The sequence below is a fragment of the Pan troglodytes genome, chromosome 2 (assembly GCF_028858775.2).
Source record: "Pan troglodytes isolate AG18354 chromosome 2, NHGRI_mPanTro3-v2.0_pri, whole genome shotgun sequence".
Classification (NCBI taxonomy): domain Eukaryota; kingdom Metazoa; phylum Chordata; class Mammalia; order Primates; family Hominidae; genus Pan; species Pan troglodytes.
Window position 1 is genome coordinate 127,075,855 of NC_086015.1, and position 24,257 is coordinate 127,100,111.

Consider the following 24,257-nt stretch of genomic DNA (forward strand, 5'->3'; position numbering starts at 1 on the left):
AATTCCGGAGTGCGCTGCTCCTCCGCTGTGCCAGGCTGACTTGCTATGACCTACCGGAGCAAAGCTGGGCAGGGCCACACACCAGTGAACGGGACACACCTTACCGCGGCTTCTTCCCCGGCAGCTCTCACATGAGTCAGGATGCGAGGCAGCCACACTTCACCACCACCGTACTGCAGAGGTTCCTGTCCAAGGTCCAGCCAAGAATGGAGAGTGAAGGAGTGCCGGGCGCCACAGAGCCCAGGGCCAGACCGAAAAAGTTAAGGGGCTTTTGTTCTGACTCTGCTCGCAGATGTTGCAACTTGCCTTCCGCTGAGCAGCCAACTTCACCCGGTCCGGGAGATCTGTTGTTCTAATCCGCCCAGCTGGGGTGACCTTTGAAACCTCTGGCTGCCACTGCAAAGGCTCTCAATGGAGTCCTGGGAGAGCCAGGGGTGGAAGCTCACAGGTTTTTATTTTTACTTGTTCAGAGCTGCAGATTCTAATCTGAGTGTGGAGCAAAGGGAGGACCCTGTCAAGCAGAGAGCTGAGTCCTCGGAGGGGCTGGGCACTCTCCCAATTCCACATCTGGCCTGGAACACCACTCCAACCCCTTGGCACATCTGGCCTGGGATTACCACCCAGGGATCATAAGATATTTCCTCCTGAGACCCAGCTCTTTCTTCCCTAAGCTGAAGAAGCCCTGTTTATGATCCCTAGAGCAGGATGCAAGCCCAGCAAGCAGATGGATGGAGAACTCCTGTGCTGTGTTTCTCATAAGGAATTGCGCTGATGAGGCCCAGACTCCACAGACTGTGTTCATGTTGAGCACGACTTTGCCTCGCTGGTCCAGAGCCCTGGAGAGCTTCAGGAATGATCCTTGGAGCACTCCTCTAAAATGAGGCAGCAAGGTGATGCCCTGTCCAGACCTTTTCCTCCAGCAAGAGAAGGTATTTTCATAGTTCCAAAGGAACATCCTATGCAACTCACACCTTGGGGCAGACTGTGGACATCCGAATCGGCAATGACATGAATTTAAGTTTTCCCTTGAATCGTATCTGATTCTTGAAGAGCTGGTATTCTTTTAACACCTAGGAGACCCCCTACCTGCTTTCCCAGTAGTTCTCAAACATTTTTGTCTCAGGGTGGGCCCCCTTATGCTTCTAAAAATTATTGAGGGCCCCCAGAGAGCTTTTGTTTGTGAGTTACTGCTGTCAATATTTACAGTATTGGAAATTAAAACTGGGAAATATTAATTCATTTTAAAACATCAATAAGACCATTATAGGCTAACATAAATAACATTTTAAGAGAAAAATATATTTTCTAAGACAAAAAAGAATTTAATGAGAAGAGTTGCTCCTTTTTGCAAATTAATGTCTGGCTAGTAGAAAACAGCTAAATTTTCATATCTGCTTTTGCATCCAATCTATTGTGACATCACAGCTACTAGAAAACTCCACTGTATGCTTGAAAGAGAATGAGAGTGAAATAAAGCAAATGATGTTCTCTTACAAAAATAACTTGGACCTCAAGGGACCCTGGAAGAGTCTCAGGGACATCCAGGGCACATTTTGAGAACCACCACATTATCCTATCTCCCTACTCTCTCTGTTACCATCTACTCTCATTTCTGTCCTTCTTAAAATACACAAGGAGAAAGGGAAAAGTGGTCTTCTTTATTTTTTAACTTTTACTTTATTTTCCCTTTAAAAAAAACTTTTATTCTAGAGTAAGGGAGTACATGTGCAGGTTTATTACAAAGGTAGATTACATGATACTGAGGCTTGGGGTATGATTAAACCCATCACCCAGGTAGGGAGCATAGTACCCAATAGATAGTTTTTCAGCCCTTGCTCCCCTCCCTTTTCCCTCCTCTAGCAATCCCTAGAGTGTCTATTGTTCTGTTTTTATGTTCATGTATACCTCATGTTTAGCTTCCACTTACAAGTGAGAACATGTGGTATTTGTTTTTCTGTTTCTGTGTTAGTTTGCTTAGGATAATGGCCTCCAGCTATACCCATGTTGCTGCAAAGGACATGATTTCATTCTTTTTTATGGCTGCATAATAGTCTATGGTGTATATGTGCCACATTTTCTTTATCTGCTCCACCATTGATAGGCACCTAGTTTGATTCCATGTCTTTGCTATTGGGAATAGCACTGTGAAGAACATACAGATGTATGTGTCCTTATGATAGAATGATTTATCTTTCTTTGACTATATACCCAGTAATGAGATTGCTGGGTCTAACGGTAGTTCAACTCCTAGTTCTTTGAGGAATCTCCAAACTGCCCCAGTGGCTGGACTAATTTACACTCTCACCAACAATGTATAAGTGTCTTTCTTTTTTTCTCCACAGCCTTGCCAACATCTGTTATTTTGGACTTTTAAACAAAAGCCATTCTGACCGGTGTCAGATGGTACCTCATGATGGTTTTGATTTGCATCCTTTCTACTCTTTGTTTCTCAGTCTTCCCAGCTGTGAAATGGGCACAATCACAGCCTGCCCTGGGTACAATCTCAGGGTTTCCTGCTGGCATCCTTGAGTGACTTGGATCCAGGTCCCTGGGTTCCCACATGAAAGCAGGCAAAGCCAGCCCACTCTTGTCCCAACAGCTGAGTTCTTCCCTGAGCCACCAGGCAGCCTCTCCCTCCCCATGGCTTCCTGGGCCTTTCCTCTTGGAAGACACATTAAAGGAGGGGCTGGGCTTCTGCAGGCAGACAAGCTGCCCACATCAGCTGGGCCACATCAGCAGAGCAGCAGACCACGGGTGGGAGGAGCATTTCTGCTCAGCAACACAACCCTGGTGCCCACATCTTTGGCAGAAAGTTATTTTTAAATTTTCTTAAAAGGGGACGACGACAACAACAACACACACAGACACATGCACACAGATCTAATCAAATCCACACACCTAACCTCACACACAGTGTGAAGGAGCAAGGCCTGGTCTCCTGGAGTTGTTCTCTTCCTGCTGGAATTCTTGCTTTATTTGGGATTTGATGGGAACAGGCTGAGAGAAGTTTTCTGCGATACAAGTCATATGCAAAAGAAATTAAAGCCAGAACCAGAGCCCTGCTTATAACTAAATTAGCGAAATGCACACTCCAGCTATAATCCTAAAGTTCACTCACTTCATTCTTAGGTTTCACCCCCTCAGGATTAAGTTTGGGGTATCAAGTATACTTATTGAACTCCTACCACCACTGTCTCCTTCTCAAATACCATGCCCCCCACTCCATTCTGCCAAGCAGAACTGTGCCTTGTGTTTTAAACCCTATGAGATGAGGTGTGAGTACTCAGGTAGGGGCAGCCTCACAACCCTTAGCCCACTGAAGCCCAGGAAATCGACTCAGGGAACAAGAACCGAGCTCATGGCTTCCAATCCCTAGGAGGGTGGCTTGAGGCAATTGACAATCTCTCAAAATCTTAGTTGATTCCGCTGTACAATGCGGCTACTGCTAATAGCCTCCTAGCTGCAAGATTGTTACGAGGGTCAGCAACGTGCATAAAAAGCGACCTCAGCCTAGTCTCTCACACAGAATAGGAGCTGAATCTATGATGGCTGCTATCGTTAATGGTGTTACTGCTTTTATGATTTTAAAGTTTCTGTCAGAGGCTCAGAGAATAAAAGCAACCTTGCTCAAAGTACGGGCAACAGGAGAAATCCGGATGGCACTGGAGGGTGAGATAGCACAGAAGAGTCAGTGACTCTCATGCTTATTGTGGTGCTGCCACCCAAACCAGCTGTGTGATCTCAGGAAAGCCACCTTCCTTCTCTGGTCCTCTCTACACGGCCTGAAGGGTCTCTCTGGGCATTTCCTGTCCTAGTGCACCTTTCTCTAAGACTGCCACCAGCTCTCCACAAGACATGTGGGTAAGTAGGAAAGGTTCCAGCAGGGGGAGCCAAGCCCAGGCAGGGATGAGCTGCTGCAGGACCCCAGGAGAGGAGGCAAAGCTTATATCCAACCGAAAAGACTTCTGTTGGGGCTCCCTGCGCAGGGCTACCCGCCAGGCAGGCAAATCAGGCAGGCACACCTGGTCCTCGAGGCACACCTGTGAGACAGCGGCACAGGCTAGGAAGACTCTGAGGGCTGGGTCAGTCCCGACCCACACCTGTGCAGTTATTCTAGCTCCTCTGCTTCTGGCCAGCTCCCAGGTGGAGCCCTCTGATTGGATGAGGTCTGTCCAGAGAAGAGCTGGGGCTGGAAGAGCTAAGGGAAAATCCCAGGGGAAAAAGGAGAAAAAGAGAGAACCAATAATAGTTGCCATGTACTTAGCACTTACTGTCAGGCATTAGACTAAGTACTTAAGGTGACTTAGAACTCATTTAATCCCTTAGCAGAATGGCAGATATTAACAGCAAAATTAATGGGGCAGGATGTTGGGGAGTATCATTTGCTCATAAGGTAAATGGAATATACTGAGTACCCTGTCTTTCAATCACTTCATTCTTCCTCTCCCTCCCACTCCCTCAACTCTGCCAGCATTTGGTAATGTGAGTTATTTTGAAACAGAAATCTTGCAGGGGGCAGGGAGGGAAGCCGGGGAGAGGGCTAGCAAGTGGGTTTGGGCAGCCCATGGCAGTAGGGTGTGCTATTGGTGCTGTAGGGTCACAGGACTGAGAGGAGACCCAGAAAGGAGAGGGAGTAAAAAGGGTCACCTCTCTGTGGCAGGAGTCTGCCCTGCCCTCCCCTCCTCTCCAACAGTGGTCTGTGAGAAGCCTAGGAAAGCCCACTTGGGAAAAGAAGGTGCAGGAAGGAAATGCACCTCATGATTCTGTAGATCACACACTTCCCTGGAGCAGGCTGTGAGCAGGTTCTCTACCTGCAGACTGTAGATCCCATGCCTTCTGTCTAAAATGGCCTGAAATACACACTGCCTCTCTGCTTTCTGCAGGGAGCTGGTTCTGTGGGGATGATCTTAAGGGACAAGCCCAGAGGATACTTTGCTAGGAAGACCCTTCAATTCTGAGGGCATGGGCACAAGTGAACTGTGAGAGAAGCTGCCCAGGCCTGGCTTCTAAATGTGGCCCCTGGTCCTCTCTATGCAGTTTAGGGGAGGCACCAGGTCCCATGGCCTGTTTCCCCTGGGAAAACATTAGCTCTGTGATTCAACTAATACCTGACTGATTGGAGGAGAGGGAAGAAGGAAGGCGCTTCTGTGTGTGTCCTCCTTTCCATGTGAGCCTAAGCCATTCAGCTGGAACAGGTCTTCCAAGCGGAGAGGGAGCAGGAAGCACTGCTGACAGGAGGGGCTGCGGTGACATGGTTGCCAGTAGGATCCCAGACTCTTATCAAGTGAAGACTGTCACCAGCCCCAGCTGTCCACAGCTCCTGCTGGACCCCCTGGGGCCAAAGGCAGTTGCCATTACTCATTTGGCTCTGGTGCATCCATGATTGACTCGAGCTTCCATTACTGAAAGGCCTGGGGATACTTCTATTCCAAATCCTTCCCCATGTGACACAGCAAAGGAAAATGAGACATGAGCCAGCCTGGTTTATCAACTCCTTTGGGACCTGGGATTTGAGAAGCAGGTTTGCAGTTTTCTAATTACATCCATCAACACAATCTGCCTCCCGTGGCTGAAGCCCAAAGCCTGGCAAACGGTATTAAGGATTTCTAGTTTTACTTCCATCCTTGGTTAGCACCGAGAGGAGAAGGCAGGTGCACACGGAGGGAAGTGAGGAGGGAGCCGAGACTGGGTTTCTCCAACACGCCAGAGGAGGGAAGGTGCTAAATCTAGGTGGAGGTTTTTCCCATAAAAATCTCAGGCTGGCTGCCTCAACTAAAGAGAGAGAGGGCCAATTCCTAATTCAGGGTCAAGTCCAGAGCTGTATCATAAACACAGCTAGGGTAACCACCAGTCCTAGGAGAGTAGTAACAACAGATTTACAACCTAAGAGGAAGCACAGTGGTGACTGCAAGACAGAGGACTTGGGTGGAGCCATCACGTCACCGGCTTTGTTGTTACACACACCTAGACTTGAACCCTGCTACTGCCACACAGTGGCTGGATGACCGTGGGTGATTTACTTAACTTCTCTAAACCTCAATTTCCCCATCTGTACATCTGCAGGGTAGTATGATTAGCAGCAGCTTTAAGCATCTATCAGAAAGTAGATACTCAAAATACTCAATTCATTGTAACTGTAATAGGTAATTTCTAACCATGTCTGGCATGTAGCAAGCACTCAACAAATGGTAACCATTTGATAATAGTCAGTTATGATGAAGACTCAGGTATCACATTTCACTTAAATGTTTTAGTTCATTTAAATATTGCTACAAACATTGCCCTATATATCACAAGGAATAGATTATTAATTCATGCTTTTATTTTTATTTTATTTTTTAATTCATGCTTTTAAATTGCTTTTTTAAATCAATTACTTATAATTGGTTGGACAATATGCATTGCTCTCATCTTCTCAGATTCTAGGTTACTGTTTTGCACATTGAAAAATGGCTGGATTGCAGAATGTCAGCGATGAAAGAGAACCTAAATCATGTAGTCCGCTCCCTTATTTTATGGATGAGGAAACTAGGGTCCAGAGTGGACCACTGTATCTTCAAAGACTGAGTTGAGATCTCTGAAGCTGGTAAAGCACAGAGAACAGGCCATGGTAATCTAAGCAGGTGAGCCCTCCGTATAGAGCTGATCTAGGGAGATGGTGGTGCTTGTATATAAGAGCAAGGAAACTCATCTGGTAAAGAGATGGGTCAAGAGAAATGTTGAAAAATAGTCATTACATTGATTGAGACTAGCTTGTGGAGGGCCTAGAGGATGGTGATGCTTAGCTAATGTTACCAAAAGGGTTTTTACTTAAAATGAACATTTAGCTACTTATTTAACAACTGATGAAATACTTTCCTAATCAATATCCCATTTCAACTTCACAACATACTAAGATATTTATTTATTTATTTATTTATTTTTTTTTTTTTTTGAGATGGAGTCTTGCTCTTGTCACCCAGGCTGAAGTACAATGGCGTGATCTCGGCTCAATGCAACCTCCGCATCCTGGGTTCAAGTGATTCTCCTGCTTTTGCCTCCTGAGTAGCTGGGATTACAGGTGTGCACCACTACACCTGGCTAATTTTTTTGTATTTTTAGTAGAGACGGGGTTTCAGCATGTTGGCCAGGCTGGTCTCGAACTCCTGACCTCAGGTGATCCACCCACCTCGGCCTCCCAAAGTGCTGGGATTACAGGCGTGAACCACCGTGCCTGGCCAACATACTGAGATATTTTATAGCACCACTTTATGGATGGAACACCCGAAGCTCAAAGACCAGGTGAGTCTTGCCTAAGGTCATATAGTTCATAAAGCAGTACTGGAATCCAGTCCTTCTGAACTTCAAATCCAACTTGGCAACATGCTTAGAAAGGGTTTATCAAGATATGTTAAATCTTATGGCTGGGCATGGTGGCTCACACCTGTAATCCCAGCACTTTGAGAAGCCAAGGCGGGGGCATGACCTGAGGTCAGGAGTTCAAGACCACCCTGGCTAACATGGTGAAACCTCCTCTCTATCAAAAATACAAAAGTCAGCTGGGTGTGGTGGCAGGCGCCTGTAATCCCAGCTACTCTGGAGGCTGAGGCAGGAGAATCTCTTGAACCCGGGAGGCAGAGGTTGCAGTGGGCTGAGACAGTGCCACTGCACTCCAGCCTGGGCAATGGAGCGAAACTCCATCCCCCCACCAAAAAAAAAAAAGCTATGTTAAATCTTATTATAACAAATACCTTACACAACAGGAAATTTCCAGTGTAACAAATGTATTGATATCCCCTTAGATTTTTATTGTCATGACATCTGCTGAGTATGAATTTGACTAAGTCATCAATCCCTTGCCCAGGGAAAACCCTTACATTTGCCCTAAACAAACGGGGTGACTTCATTTGAATCCCTCATGCCTGAGGAAGAGACCATGCATACTGGCAAATTTGTGCAAGGCTGACACCACCATCAGCAGATAGTCTTTCCCCACGCACAGAGAGGTTCCCAGAATGTAGTTAGAGATCGTTCCCATTCAAAGGCCAGAAATCTCTGTGTTCTCTCCAAAACCTTGCTGCCCTTCTCCAGACTCCCTCAACTCTCCTCCCACTGGCTGGGCACAAGCCCAGACCCCAGCCTTAGGTGCTGCATCAGAATGGCCAGGAGGCCTTGGCAGTGTGACAAGCTCTATGTTTCCACATGCAGTTCACCCCCTGCCCTCACTGCCCTCCTGAGATATGAGGGCTCCTCCCCAGACAGCCTCCAGCTGTGGATGAGAAACAATGGCTTAGTGCTTCCTGGAAATTACCTGGGGAGATGGAGAGCTGCCAAGCCAACCCTGCCAGGGTCATCAGCTCAAGAGCCGACAGTCAGGCCCAGACACAGCCCGGCTCTTCCTCCAGCCTCCTTCACCCTTCACTGCAGAGGGCTGTCTCTCTCCCTGTTTCTGCTAGTTCCACTTCCACACAGCCCTGTCCATTCTCACCAGGGGCAGGGCACAGGGATCCCGCTTCTCAGGTTCCTTTAGAATTCTTTGGTACCAACCTTAGGTCCTTTGAGGATGAGACTCACTTACTCTAGGTGCCTGGAATTTCACAGCTGGAAGGGACCTTTGAAACTACTTTCAATCCCACCTCCAGCCCAGAGGGGTGTGGCTGTATGCCCTTTGGGATATTTGAGGCTACCTCACCCTAGAACATCAACTTTACTCAAAGATTTGGGTGAAGCATTTTTATATTACAACCAAAAAATTCAGATCATTGTATAGGATACCAACCGTAAGTAGATTTTACAAATAAATAGGAGTTCAAAGAAATGCCAGGCTTTCTGCAAGCTGCTACAGGCTACACCCCAAGCCCCTAACCCTAGAATACATGCTCTTTCTCTACTGTCCTCAGGGATGGTTAAGTCAGAGAAGCACTGGTCCAATTACAGAAAGGAAACCTAAGGTCCAGACAAGTGCAGTGACTGAACCACATATCGATTGTCACTAATACAAACAACCCATTTATTGAATGCTTATTGAGGACTAGGTACTGTACTGAGGGCTTTATCTAAGTTTACTGTAATTTTCAAAGTAATTCTATAAGATACATACTGTATTACTTTCATTTTAAAGATAAAGGAAGCACTCAGAAGTTGAGTAATAGTAGCCAAAGTTCTCAAAGCTAATAAGTAATGGCTACTTATTATCAACTGGATTTGAACCGAGGTCTCTGATTCCAGGCTTCAGACCCTTGGTGACAAGGTCACATTGTTAGAGATGCCACACGGAAGAGCTGGGAGTGGACTGGAGTTCAAAGGTCCTGGTGTCCTGTCCTGGCTCTGCTGCTAGATTGCACATAATCACAGAACTCAGAGAGCCCCTGGCTCACCTTCTCAGTCTATAGATAAGAAAACCAAGGCCTACAGAGAAGAAACTGACTTAAGGCCACAAAATTTCAGGGACAGGGTCTGCTAACAGTGAGGCCCTGAGGGAGTGTCCTAACCTCTCTGGGGTTAGAAGACCTCTAAGCAGGCCAGGCGTGGTGGCTCACGCCTGTAATCCCAGCACTTTGGGAGGCCAAGGTGGGCAGATCACTTGAGGTCAGGAGTTCGAGACAAGCCTGGCCAACATGGTGAAACAGCATCTCTACTAAAAATACAAAAAGGTAGCCAGGCGTGGTGGCAGGCACCTGTAATCCCAGCTACTTGGGAGGCTGAGGCAGGAGAATCGCTTGAACCCAGGAGGCGGAGGTTGTGGTGAGCCAAGATTGCACCATTGCACTCCAGCCTGGGCAACAAGAGTGAAACTTCGTCTAAAAAACAAAAACAAACAAACAAAAAGAAGACCTCTAAACATATAATCTTAGGTGCACATCCTGGCAGTCTCTCTGTGAGCTCCAGCACCTGCAGAGCCACTTGCACACTCTGCTCTGCAGACAGCAGCTCAGACACACTATCCTAAATCTCTCACCAGTAAGCAGGATGGAGCATACTAAGGAAACCCATTTGACAATCCCAGTTGCCCTGCTTCTGAGACTAGCTTGTCAGTCTGCTAGTGATGAGCTAAGCCTTGTATTACAGGAAATAGGACGTACACGCAGTAGCCAAATGCCACAGCCACAACACACAGCCCTCTCAGCAAGGAAATTCCAGAAGTTCATAATTTCCTGCGGTTCTTATACATAGGAATCCTCTTCCATATTCCAACTTCTTAGGCCACTGTTGTTTGTCTAAAAGGCCTACTCCACAGCTGGACAAAAGGATTGAGAAGATGGGACTCTCCTGACTATTTCGAACAGTTTACCTGATCATGGTTCTCAAGCTTTATCAGGTTTGTGCTCTCAGCAGAGCAGGAAGAACTAGGGCCTAAGGCTCAGAACTCATTACCTGTCCACACACCCATCACTGTGTATTTACTGAGTGCCCACAATACCCGCTAGGACTATAAATAAGGTGAGAGGTTCAACTACCTCCTCCCAATACAATGACATAAGCGCTGTAGGTGAAACGCGGACATAGGCCCCTCCCCCAGACCTCAGGACAGAATGGCCGTGTTTCCTGTGGTTCCCATAGTCTCCCTGTGACTTCCCTCTCCTCCCCTGCCCCTGCTTCCCTTCCCAATCAAGGTGGCCACTCTCTGGAACGAAGAGTTCAATCTGCATCTCCCTGTGAGCCATGGGTGAGCAGGGTGGCCCTGGGTCTGGAGCTGGCGTCTGTTGAGCCTGGGCCTTTCTGGGCCTCAATCTCAGGCTTGGGCCGGCCCACTGTGTCAGGGTTCAGCCCTCTCTGCTTCATTTCTGGCGCTCAATAGAATACAAAATGAGGAAATGTAAGCCAGCTCTAAGCCTGGCCCTGGCTCTGCCAATGGGGATGCCAGTCGTGTCTCTTCTAGATGAACAATCCCCCCAACAGGCTCAGGACAGTTCTCACCTTCCCTGTCGTACTCCTCAGGTAGGCAGGTGAACCCACTCAAGCACCAGCTGCATGCAATGCCTGTGGCAGGACTGGCCAGGAGTCCAGTCAGACCCTTGGCTGTCCTCATGTGACTCACACAGGCCCTTTCACACCATGCCCTGCCTGTCTCCCAAAGGACACCCTCCAGTTCCAGGTTGTCTGCAGTGATGTTGCTGAGAACAACTGATTTTTGCCATCTGCAATGATGGGTGATAACAGAGATTGACACACTTTTCTCCCTTAACAATCTCATTTTTCTAGCAATCATGGCTACCTTTTTCTCCTCACACTTCACCAAAGATACTAATGAGGCGAACACATGTTTCTCCTTTTCTCCCAGCCCTAAATCTCTTCTAGAGTGGGGCTAACTGGAAAGAAATGGTGACCTCTGGGAACCTGAAGAAGGTATGGAGAAAACCAATGACCAACTGAGAGCACAGCCCATCAGCAGGAACACAAAGAGGAACTTCTGCTCGGAGGTGTCAGCTCAGCTGGTTCCCAGTGGAGAGGAGAAAGTGCGTGTCCCCTCTCAACCCTCTCTGAAACAGGGAGCCATTTGCACTTGGGGTGAGGGAGTCCTTCCACACAGGATCCTCCATCAGCTGCAAGGGGGAAGTACAGGCAGATGCAGGGCCAACAGGGAGATCAATGGACCACCATCAGCTATTAGCTGCACTCATACCTGGCTCAGGGAGCATGGGCCTTGAGGATATGAGGCTCATCTTCCAATAGGGAATTTGGAATCCTATTGGAGAAAACAGATTATCAAAGAGAAAAGTAGAGCCCCAGGAGCCAGGAAAGTGGGATGGAAAATTAAAAAGCTAATGGGGCATCGACCTGTTCAAAGGCCCTAAAACCCTTCATGCTTGTCTACTCCTGAACTTGAAATTGCACACCCTACCAGGGACACTGTGCTAAACAAAGGCAGCAGTTCATTTTTTTTAGCATTCAGCCTGGAGTGCCTAGCATTTATTGAGTGTTAGATGCTCTTTCTCGCCAACAGTAACAAGATTGGTATAGTGCTCTGAAGAGCAGTATGTTGTTTATCATCCCTGTAAAGCTTTGAAACGGCAATTCTAGTGCCAGAACATTTTCTTTCAAGCAATTTAGGTAAGCTTCTACCTGGTGGACACAGCAGCCAGCCAGCTAGGCCCCTCCAGGTGTGATTGATTAAGCCAGAAAGCAGTACTTCACATACTTATTTGTATCATTTTTCTATAAAAACATATCTATTAAATTAACAATTCACTTCTAACTACTAACCCCCATTTCTAACAGTTATATAACATTGAACAGAATGCTATCACCTGGAGCTTTTATCATTAACGCTCAATATAAAGAATCCATTTTTAATCTCACTCTGGTTTTTTGTCATTACCCAATATGGAACTGTTCTTAGAGAAAGCAGACCCCTGGGACTTCTCAGAGTCAGTGATAGAGATTCAGGACGCCTACACTGAAGAACTCTTGCCCCCCAGTTCTGTTCCCCCTCATACCTATTAGTCAGGGCTGGGTTCTATCACCTTAATGGCTTCATCCTGCTCTGCTTCTGGGCTCAAGAGAAAAACTGAATTCATTATTGACAGCACCTGTTCCTTGTGATGTAAGCTTAAACCAAATGAGGGGCGGTCAGAACCAACTTGCTTACACCTGTTTCAGTTTAAGACTTTGCAGTGGTACTTTCTCCCCCACTGAAAGTCAGGTTTCTCCACCCAGCCTCTCTAGGAAGCTATGGTTTGACATTAGCCCATGCTTGCTCAGGTGTCCTCTCCACAGATCCCGGCCAATTCCTCTAGCCTGGCCTCTAAAGCAGAGCGTTCTCTCTTGAGTGAGACAGTGGTTTCCCCTTATCTCTTAACTAGAGACTTAAAACAGTGTCCAGGTGCCAAAAGGTAATTTCTTGCTTAAGTCCAGGAAAAGCCAGAGTTTGCCCCAACACTTGTCACCTGTGCCCCTCAACCAACCAACTGAACAAAACATCTATGAAAGACCTAGATGTCTCTTTACTTTGGCAATCCCTGATGCAGGGCCAACTGTTAATCTGTTTGTTCACACATCCAGTCAGCTGTGCCTGTCACGGCTTCTCCGTTGACTGGGGGCCCCACTGAGCTGAGGCTGTCTGTGAGGAGATACTGTGTGAAGGTCTTTACCTCCTGTTTCCCAGTGCTCCCAAGATGTCCAGCCAGGCATATTGGGGCACTCAGGGTCACACCAATTCTCCTGTGGGCACAGGGAAGGGGGCCTTCTCCACAATCCCACCCCACTTTTCTTGCAAGATGAACCTAGGCTTGGCTCCCAGGCTAGATCACTGATGGTCAACTTGGCAGTCTGCTCAGTAATGGGGTTCCCAAAAAACGTGCCTTGACAGAGCCGATAGAAGAGAGGGCAGACAGCAGGAAGGAAACAGAGCCCACTCAGGCCAAGTCCCTATCTGCTTAAAGTTATCATCCTCTACCATTTGAACTGATTTTTGCACTAGCCATACCAGGGCTTTTTCATGAAAAGTCAAGAACTTGCTAATGCTAAAAGGTTGCAAATAGGGGAAGGTTCAGCTGGCAAATTATTTACCCTTACTTAAGCTTCTGCTTATTGAGATTTTAATGGTCATGTACCAGGTTTGTGGGATGGGGGAAGAAGACTGCAAGGGGAAAAGGAGCTCTTGGGTCAAAGTTAAATATGAATTCTAGCCACATGCTGGGGCAGCTTGGGAATAATTGCCTTGGTTATCTTAATCAGGATAGACAGCAGAACTGTATTCATCTACAACACCTGGGCCACTTCTCCATCAGGCTGGGCCCACCTCTGCATCAGGGAATCTCAATTGACTGTCTCTCTCTCTCTCTCTTTTTTTTTTTTTTTTTTGAGATGGAGTCTCGCTCTGTTGCCCAGGCTGGAATGCAGTGACATGATCTCAGCTCACCGCAACCTCCGCCTCCCGGGTTCAAGCGATTCTCCTGCCTCAGCCTCCCAAGTTGCTGGGATTACAGACATGTGCCACCACGCCTGGCTAATTTTTGTATTTTTAGTAGAGACGGGGTTTCACCATGTTGGCCAGGCTGGGCTCGAACTCCCAACCTCAAGCAATCTGCCTGCCTTAGCCTCCCAAAGTGCTGGGATTACAGGCATGAGCCACCATGCCCGGACAATTCATGGCTTCTTAAGCACTAGAGGCAACCAGCAGAGCAATTGTCATCAACCCAGAATGTCCTCCAACCTCCTTTTCAATAATTAGGGTGACCACATAACATATTATCCAAATGAGAGCTCTTGAGAATGGAAAGGGCTCTTTGAATACTCATGCTGGGACTATTCAGGGGAGCCGGGCTATACATAAGGCCACCTCTACCCTAATCACTCTCATGTCTCCCTAAGTCTAGACACAAGACATGACTTCAAAGATATCTTCCCCATGCAGCTGTGTCAAATTTGGTGCCTGCCCTGCCTGTGTAGGCACTGACCCAGAAGGCTGCCACAGAAACACTGACTCATGGGCCCTGTTCCTGTGTCTCGGGCTCAGGGATAAATTTGGTTACAGATACCAAGCCTCTAGAAAAACAAAAGACAAAGGTGTCTTCCCCGGCCACATTCACCCTATTCCGGCCAAGCTCAGGCTTCATGTCCCCTCTGTCCAGGAACCTGTTATTTCACACTCCGGGTTATTTTGGACATGTTCTCATAGCTGTCCTTACTCCTTTGCTAGACAGACAGTGTCCTGGTTTCTGACTCTTTACAGGAATGTTGAACTCACCCAAGTTCCCTTGTCTCATCATCTTTTGTCATTCACAAACAAATAAACAATATTGGCTAAAAGTCTGGTCGTGAGTACGATTACAAATGACTTTTCCCCCAATATAAATACTATAATTTTCTGTAATATTTTTCCAATCTGTTTCTATGTATGTACTTTTAAAAATAAAATTATATATACAAATTATCATTGCCTTCATTTTTCATGCTTTTCCTCAGATATGGAACACTCTTCATAAATCTTATTTTCAGTGACTGTATCATATTCTAGCAAGTAGACAAGCCAAAACTTAATGATGCCCCTGTTATTTACTATTTAGGTTGCTTCCAATTTCATTAAAACAAACAGTTTCATGGACATAAACTGATCCTTTCTTTCTTTCTTTTTTTTTTTTTAGATGGAGTCTCATTCTGTTACCCAGGCTGGAGTACAGTGGCACAATCTCGGCTCACTGCAACCTCCACCTCCCAGGTTCAAGCAAGTCTCCTGTCTCAGCCTCCCGAGTAGCTAGGACTACAGGCACCTGACACCATGCCTGGCTAATTTTTGTATCTTTAGTAGAGACAGGTTTTCACCTTGTTGGTCAGGCTGGTCTTGAACTCCTGACCTCAGGTGATCCACCCACCTTGGCCTCCCAAAGCGCTGGGATTACAGGCATGAGCCACCACACCTGGCCCCTTTATTGCCATAATAATCCTTTAGATTATTTCCCCAAGATACATTTCAAGAACTTCAATTACTGAGTCAGAGTGCATGGGATTTTATGGCTCTTGCAACCAGGTCCTCTTGATTCCTGTCAACTTGCCTGGTGCTGACTTGTGGCTCCCCAGTATTTTACTCTCCTGCCTCAGCCTCCATTTAAGCTTGTTCTTCTTGATCTGGTGCCAGAATTCAGGCAAGTATCAGGTCCAGGGATTCTTACATGGTTTGAAGGGATGTACACTTAGATACCCAACCAAGTTAGGCAAGTCTTGGGAAGTGAGGCAAGTATTGAGTAAGACAGAAAAGGATCCAAGCTTCGAGAAGTCGTGAAGTTCAAAACGATTGCTATCAAGCAAAACATGAGGCTTCTGCCCTCTCCAGTATAATCCTGCCAGTGGGGGCAGCTCTGGAATGCCTCCCATGGTCTTTTCCACCCAGCTGAGTCCTACTCCAATCTCAAGGTCCATCTCTTCTGTAAGCCCTCCCCACCCAGCAGGATCTAAGAGCCTCTAAAGCCCTATCTATGACATGGGTCCACAAGCACCCCATCTGTCACATCGTGCCCACCAACCTATGAAAAGTAAGAAAAATGAAGACAACATGGGGAGCTTTTTATACCACTTAATGTACATAATTTAAAAGGCTGTCCTCTAATCTCAGTTTATGTCCTTTGAACTTTTTAGAAATTCACGTGTCCTTTCATTTATTTGTAAAAATGTAAATGGCTTTGTTTAATTAGAAGTTTGTTCATTCATCACGTTTTTGAGAGCTTACTACCTGCCAGGTGCTATAATAGTCCCTGGAGACATAGCAGTGAACAAAACAGAAGAAGCTTCCCCTGCTCAGCCCAGCTCAGATTCTGCAGATCAAGGCCTTGTCTCCCCAGCTGCAATGCCTATGAGCAGGACCTGGGTTTGTACATCTTTGGATCTGCACACAGTAAGTTCTTAATACACACTTGCTGAGGACAGAGTTTTATAATGATATCAACACTTCCTGGGAGGATGGTGGGAGCACTGGTGTGCACATCAGTATGCATTGATGGCATACATCCTATGGGTCTCCCATATGTATGTATGGCATATGTATGCATGCATGGAAGCATGAAGTAGGCGTTGAAGTCAGCCAGCTCTGGCACCACACTGCCTGGCTTCCAGCCCCAGCTCTGCTGCAAGACCTTCAGCAAAGTTCTTGGACCTTTTCAGCTCATGTCCTCCCTATAATGGGGGGAAGATGGTAACAGCACTTGTCTCAGAGGTCATGAGGACTGAAGTCCTCAACACAGTGCTGGTTCCCTGGAAGCCCTCCTTAAATGTGGCCTGTTGCAGCTATGACCATAGCACCAATCAGGTGCCAAATGAACCAGCTATTAGGCGACAGAGTCAACATTAAACCAAGAGAAAACTTTCACACTCCGGGGAACCAACCTGAAATTGAAGATGTATTTGACTGGTTGGCCAGAAAAGTTAATAACATAAGACAGAAATTTTCATTTGTACATAAAAGAGAGGGAAAAAAACTAGACAGACTTTCTCCTCCTTCTCCAAAGATGCCAATAATAGAAATATGGCACAATGCCCCTGCCAAATCCAGGTTTCTGTAATGATGGGCACGTGCCAGAACTCAACCACAAACAGCCAGGCTGAGTTGGGGGGAGCAGAATTTGGGAATAAACACACACAGATCGGGGACTTTCCTGAAGTATGGACATTCCACAGACAGATCATTTCCGGTGCCACAGAGAGCTTCAGAATTTAAGAAGTCTGAGGGAGGGTGCAGAAGGGTGGGAAACAGAGCATGGGCTACAGCCAGCAGAAGGACAAAGGCCCAAGTTTGTAGAGGCTGCTGTTAGCACTGAGATTTAAGTGGAATGCTGTGCAGATTTAGTATCAGTGGCGCAGATAAAATAATGTCAGCAGATTGGGTAATTAAAGCTTCTTGGCTCACTTCCTCACTCTCTCACTTTCTGGAAGGATGTTCAGAGGGAAAAGAGATGGGTGCAATAAACCAAGAATTCCTCAGGGTTATGAGGATATTTTTAGTTTCTCCTGACATCTAGGATAGCAGAGACATTATTTCAGGATCTGATATTGACTATGCCCTTTACACTGGGCTAAGCATCACTCTTTAAAACCCTTTGATGAAAATGAGATTCTTTTAAAGATGTCCACAGAGTAATTAAGACTACTTCTGGGGAGTCTTTAGCCCCCAGCAGAGGCCGTTTCTAGCAGAGTGGAACATATACTGTGAAGCCAGTTGCCACCACTCCTGTTTCTTAGCATCTCCCCAAATTCCTTTCCCTACCTGCCCAGGGTTCCCCTCTGGGCCTGCATCTGGATCAGATCTGCTCAGCCCAGGCCTACAGCTACACCAGGGGAGTTGTCAGGGGGCTGTAGCAAGGTCATCACAGAGCAGCACTGGCCCAACCACCTGTTCCCACTTGCTTTTTAAAGCTTGGGCTACTTGACAAGGAAAGAGTGAATCAAAGAACCACAGAATCTTATTCTGTCCCAAACTGGGCAACAGTGGGCCTGATGTGTGCAACGAGATTTGCCAGGGTATAGCTGAGCCATGAGGCTGGTGATTACAGGCTGATAGCTGGTAAGGAACCAAAAATAGTGCAGGCCTGAGAGTGCGAGGAGCTGCAGAACTAACTCCTCCAGATCCTTAGGGTGGTCCTGGATTCTCAAGAGGTAAGGCACCCTCCTCACACATGGAGAAACCATTTCTGTGCATGTCCAACAGACCTGAGGCCTGAGGCTCCAAGAAGGGACAGGGGGCATAGCAGGGGAAGGAGTTCAGGTCACTGTTAGCAGGTTCAGCTCTCTTAGGAAAGGTCTAGAGAACCTAATTAGGGCCATCCTCTTCCATTGCCCAGCTCCTATAGCAGAGGGGTTTATTGTGGGGACCTTGACAGAGCCCAGACAGCACATCTCTGAAAGGTAACCACTGAGTTACCACCCTCACAGGTAGTCCATTCTCTTTTGATGTCAGGGGGCACTGTATTATTCAAGAAATGATTTTTGCTGAGCCATGATATGCCTCCCCGTAAATGGACCCAATTCTGCCTCCTGCAGTCACACAGAGTGAACTCTCCTCTTCTATAAGACATGCCTGCAAATATTTGAAGACAAGCATCACTTATCCTTTATCGTTCTGCAGATTAAACAAAATCAGTCCCACTTCAACTATTTCTACTTGGCAGTTTTCAAATACATCCACTTCCTCTGGGCACACATTAGTTTGACTATGACCCTCTTGCTATGACTCTGAGGAATGAAGAAAGAACACAACCACAGGGCACCTGTAATCCCAGCACTTTGGGAGGCCAAGGCGAGTCAACCACTTGAGCCCAGGAGGTCGACACAAGCCTGGGCAACATGGCAAACCCCAACTCTACAAAAAAACACAAAAATTAACTGGGTATGGTGGTGCATGCCTGTGGTCCCAGCCACTCAGGGGGCTGAGGAAGGAGGATTGCTTGAGTCCAGAAGGCAGAGGTTGTAGTGAGCAGAGATGGCACCTCTGCACTCCAGCCTGAGCGACAGAGCCAGACCCTCTCTCAAAAACAAAAACAAAAACCCACAACTCGCAACCACACAGTGGTTAAATGTGCAGATTTGAATCTCAGTTCTGTCACCCACTGTGCCTTAGTTTCCTCAGCAGCACCTGATAATCTTAGTTGTGGTGAATTAAATCAATCAATTCATGGAGAGCTCTTAGAATTGTGCTTGGCACCTGATAAGCATCTAATTAAGTTTTAGCTACTTCTTAGCACAATGCTTAGCATATAAGAAGTACATAATACATACACAAGTCCTCCACCTAGATATTCCAGTTCCCTGACTCACCAGCTTCCTTACCGATAAAACAACAACAGTACCACCCTGGGCAAGGCTGCTTTGAAACTTTGATGAGGCAAGAAACGAGAAGTCTCCTGGTCAGTGCTTGGTGCATAACAAGGATGAAATAAACATTAGCTTCCTTTCCTTTTTATTGATGCAACAGTTGGGAGACCATTCTTCATGTCTCTCACAGTTTTGCACATCTTGCAAGCAGAGGCACTGACTGCCTTTGTTCCCGACTATCTTTTCAAGAAGATTTGCATAGCAAACAACCTTCAAAGAGAGAGTTTCCCTCAGGATGCAGCAAAGTGCAGGCACACTTACTGTTCATTACAGAACTCTCAAGTTCCCTAGGCTCAGGAATTCTCTCCACTGTGTGTGCAGGTATCACCTGGCCCTCTTGGTGTCAACCTGTGGGGGTTGGAGCTCAAAGAACCAGTACAGGAAAATGATGATGTTCTGATTACTGTTACTGTTGTGAATCATAAAGTCCCTTATCTCTACCCCATGAGTCTCATCTTCTGCCAGCAGGTATGAAACTGTGGCAGGTTAACTCCTTAACTTGAAAGTATATGAAATCTAAGACCCTTCACAGCTATTAGCAAAAGCCTATAGAAAAGATAGTGGCAAAATAAACTCCTTTCCCATAGTCTTTATCTTAAAATGTCATCTACCCCTTCACATCCTAGCAACGTTTAGCTGACTTTTTAAAATTTTTAAGTAAAGAATGTTTCTTTATTTATTTTCTTATTATTCCTGTTGATTTTCATCTTCGGATTCTAATTCAAATTTCTGTTCATTTGAGATATTTCTAAGCCTCCTTTTTTTTTTTTTTTTTTTTTTTTTGCAGGGGGCATTCTTTTGAAGACTCCTCTTTTTAAGTTCCTTTGTCTGAGATGCACAGACCATCATCTCTCCTTACATCCCATTCATTCCTCCCACCAAAACAGGTGCACCACCCTCCTTCTAAATCTAGTCTCTTAACTGTAGCATCAGACACCAGGTCTGTACTGAATAAAACTTACGGAGAGCTTCTAACTTCATTCAATTTGTTGGCAAGAGAACTGAAAGTTCTACCAGCATCCTAGGGTGCTCTTCTCCTCTCCCTTCATCCTTCACTGAGAGCACAGAGCAGGGCTCTCATGCTAACAACCCTGCCTGTAAAAGGTGGGGATGCATGACCTGAGGGTGTGACTCAGGCAAAGGCCAGCAGGACACCAGCTGTTGTAGTTGGGCAGAACAGGTAAGAACAGAAATCTGAGAAATCTGGCCTAGAACAGCTGACTAACCCACATCAAGCCAGGATCTAAGAACATGGTTGTATGAATGGGAGCAGGGAAGTACAGATACTGCCAGACTCACCTCAGGCACTAAGAAAAGGAGGGAACACAGTTAAGGATAAGGTTATGGAAATGCCTAATATAATTTCTACTCACCTCAGGCAGCTAAGTGGAAAGCTGGTAGATACAGAAGCAGTCATGGCTCCACGTCTTTTTCAGATACCCTAAATTAATGGGACATGATCTTCACTCCTGCCTCCTACCACTACTTCCACTGCCACTCATTTTTAGATAGAGGATTTGTGTGCATGATAAAGTCTAGCTTGCAGATACCCATGGACTATTGAGCTAAGCTACCAGTGATTGATTTCCTTCCTTCCTTCCTTCCTTCTTTCCTCTCTCTCTCTTTTATTCTTTTCTTTCTGACGAAGTCTGACTCTGTTGCCCAGGCTGGAATGCAGTAGTGCAATCTCGGCTCACTGCAACCTCTGCCTCCCAGGTTCAGGCAATTCTCCTGTCTCAGTTCCCCAAGTAGCTGGGATTACAAGTGTGCACCACCACACCTGGCTATTCTTTTTTTTTGTATATTTAGTAGGGACAGGATTTCACCATGTTAACCAGGCTGGTGTCGAACTCCCGACCTCAAGTGATCCACCCACCTCGGTCTCCCAAAGTGCTGGGATTACAGGCGTGAGCCACCACGCCCGGCTGAGCTACCAGTGATTTTCAAAGTTTTCTCTCTTGCTTTCTATAATTACCCTCCCTCCCCACTACAAAATTGGTATATCTAAGTCTCAGCAACTGGTATGAAATTATAACTAATGATTCTTTTAAAAATAAATAAAAAATTAAAAAGCCAACAAAACTCTTGAGCTATCATGCTTTGCTATTATTCATCTTTTTTTATATTTTGGGTTTTATTTTTAGATTTTACTGTCTAAAGATCTCTTATAATATATTTTAAGCAGGGCAGGGTATCCCAAGATCTCAACATCTGGTCATAAGTTACTTGCAGAACTGTAGCATAGTTTTCTTTCTTTTGAAAAATAATTAGTCTGTGATGGCTTTAATGGATAGCAAATGAATAAAAACAACTTTTATCTTAACATAGTTTTAGCAGTAAGAATGAATTTTATCAGGCCCCATGATCAGGGATTATCTGGAAACATTTAGTAATAAGTTCCAAGAAAAACTCCAGGGGATGAACCCTTGATCTGCAGGCCTCCTACCAGCTTAAACTTTACAGGGCTAGGGGTCCACCTTCATCCCGCACCCAGGGTCTCCTTTGTGTTGTAGGGGCTCAACTGCTGGTCCTGCCTCCCCCAAGATGGCTTTCCATTTTGTCAAAGTGTTCACAAGTGCCCCAACCAGAAATTACTCTTATGCTTTCCTATGATACTATGGGTCGTCTGCTTTCATTATGTTTATGTAAGAGACAGGACAAGATCCAAACCTCATCGCAATCTCCCAATTGCCAGAAAACCCAACCCTTTACCTATATAGATTAACTTCCAGTTTGTCCAACCCTGTAGGGGGTTGCTGTGGTTTGAATGTGTCCCCCAGAATTCATGTTTTGGAAACTTGACTCCCACTGCAACGGTTTTGAGAGGTGGGACCTTTAAGAGGTGATTAAGTAATGAAGGCTTTGTTCTCATTAATAGATTCATGTTATTTCAGGAATGGGTTCATTATTGTAGGAGTGGGTTTGTTATTTAAAAAAAAGTCCAACCCTCCTCTTGCTCTCTTATTCTCTCTTGTCCTTCTACCTTCCACCGTGGGATGACACAGCAAGAAGGCCCTGGCAAGAAGCCAGCCCTTGAACTTGGACTTCCCAGCCTCCAGAACTGTAAGAAATAAGTCTCTATTCTTTATAAATTACCTGGTTTGTGATATTCTTTTATAGCAGCATAAAATAGGCTAAGACAGGGTCTTCAGGCTATTCCACCACAGATACTGCCTCTAGTCAAAAATGGCCAGACCCTCAGGCCTGGGTACTCCTCATCAATACAGAGAAATGAAACCTGGTCAAAAGAAGAGGCCACTGCTGTCCCAAAGCGCAGCCCATAGAATTACTCCCCAGACACAGGTACCATCTGGATTATCCAGTCTTTGTAAGAACCTGAACTGGTAGTTCTGTGTAAGAAACCTTCAAGGGAAGCCATGAGGGACTCCTCCATCCTTCTTCATCTGCAGCAGGGGGTCATGTGTACTTTACAGAGTATGGTAAAGAATCCCACTGCTGCATCAATCAGTGGGCAAAGAGCCCATCATGACCCATCAGTGTCCCTGCTTCCTCAGGTTGAAGTTCTATGACCACGTTTGTGGGGCTGACAGTTTCTGAAGTTAAGAATCTGACACATTTGTGCATCTGTCCTACTTCTTCCATCTGTCTTCTCCTCTGCCACCCAACCCTTCTACTCAGAGTTGGGACATCAGTAGCCTCTTCTGCCTAGGAAGGGACTAGTCCTGGACCTTCCTTGTCATCACTGTCCCCACACCACCCCAATACACAACTCCAAAAGTAGCTCCTCAAGAAACGTCACTTCAGGCCTCAACCTCACACTGCAGAGCTTTTGGAGTGAGGCAGTTAAGGGACAGCTTTAAGTGGCTCTAAGTGCAAACAGAAGAAAGAAATCATCCCTGGCTTCAATGAGGTTCCAGTTTAATGGGGGAAGATGAGGTCCACGAACACATATGAAAGCAGGAAATCACCAAGAAAGCATCATTCCTTGTGTGATAATGGGTTTAAACACCTCGTGGCTGCACTAACACATTAACACAGTTAATCACCACCCCTGCTTCTTGACAGACTTTCTTCCCTTGGTTTCTGGAATGCCATGCTCTCCTGTTTTTCTTCCTACTTCCTTTTCCTGGTCTCTAAATGACTGGCATGCTCACTCCTGAGGTGATCAAATCCAGTCCTGTGGTTTTATACACCATCTAGAAGCTGGTGATCTCCACACACATTTCTTATCCCACCCTCTCCACTGACCTACAGAATTTGACATCTCACTGTCTACTCCAGATCTCGACTGGCTTATCTAACAAGACCTACAGGACCTCTCCATTTCCTCCAGCCAAATGTGCTCTTCTCACAGCATTTCCCATGCAGGCAAAAGGCTCCACTGTCCACCCAAGTGCTCAGGCCCAGAATTCATCCCTCACTCCTCTCCCTCCACTTCCAATCCATAAGCAGCTCTGACTGGTTCTAACTTTAATCTTATCACTCCCCTCCACCTCCACTGCCACCAGCCATCCAAGGCACCATTGTCATGCTTTTAGACCACTGTAGCAGTCTCCTATGTGCCTCCCTAATTCCACTCTCACTTCCCTACAGTTAGCTCCCTCACACAGTCAGATTGTGGTGCTCCCCACTCAACACCCTCCAACGGCTGCCCACTACACACAGAATAAAACCCAAACCCCTTACCATGGCCTACACGGCCCTGCATCACCCAGCTCTGGCTCACTGCCCCAAACTCATCTCCTATTAAGCTCTGCCCTCCCACTCTTACACTCACTGGCCTACTTTGCTGTTCCTCCAACCACACCAAGTTCACTCCTGACTCAGGGTCTTTGCAGTGGACAGTTTACCTATCCTGAATAGTTTTCTTCCTCCAGATCTTCTCAAGACCCCCTCCTTTATTTTATTGTTTTCTGCTTACATATCACCTCCACAGAGGGGCCTTTCTTGACCACTTGACCATCCTATATAAAATACCCCTCTACCCAATCTCTTCATCCCCTTATGCTCCTTATTGT

At 46.2% G+C, this 24,257-nt stretch overlaps 1 protein-coding gene and 1 non-coding gene across 7 annotated transcripts in view; one reads left to right on the top strand and one right to left on the bottom strand.

The window, feature by feature from the left end:
• Positions 1-24,257, bottom strand: part of MYLK (myosin light chain kinase) — a 272,113-nt gene that overhangs the window by 187,639 nt on the left and 60,217 nt on the right. Inside the window, exon 1 of one of the 6 annotated variants that reach the window (XM_016941764.4) lies at positions 100-1,400. The exons of 4 other annotated variants lie outside the window; for them this stretch is intronic. The gene's annotated coding sequence lies outside the window, so the exon portion shown is untranslated. Of the gene's footprint in view, positions 1-99; positions 1,401-24,257 lie in introns of those variants that run through there. One more of the 6 variants, XM_016941765.4, reaches the window with a different exon arrangement.
• On the top strand, positions 14,331-14,461 carry LOC112208823 (small nucleolar RNA SNORA5). Its single transcript, XR_002943377.1, has one exon. It is a non-coding gene; the product is annotated as a small nucleolar RNA SNORA5 (small nucleolar RNA).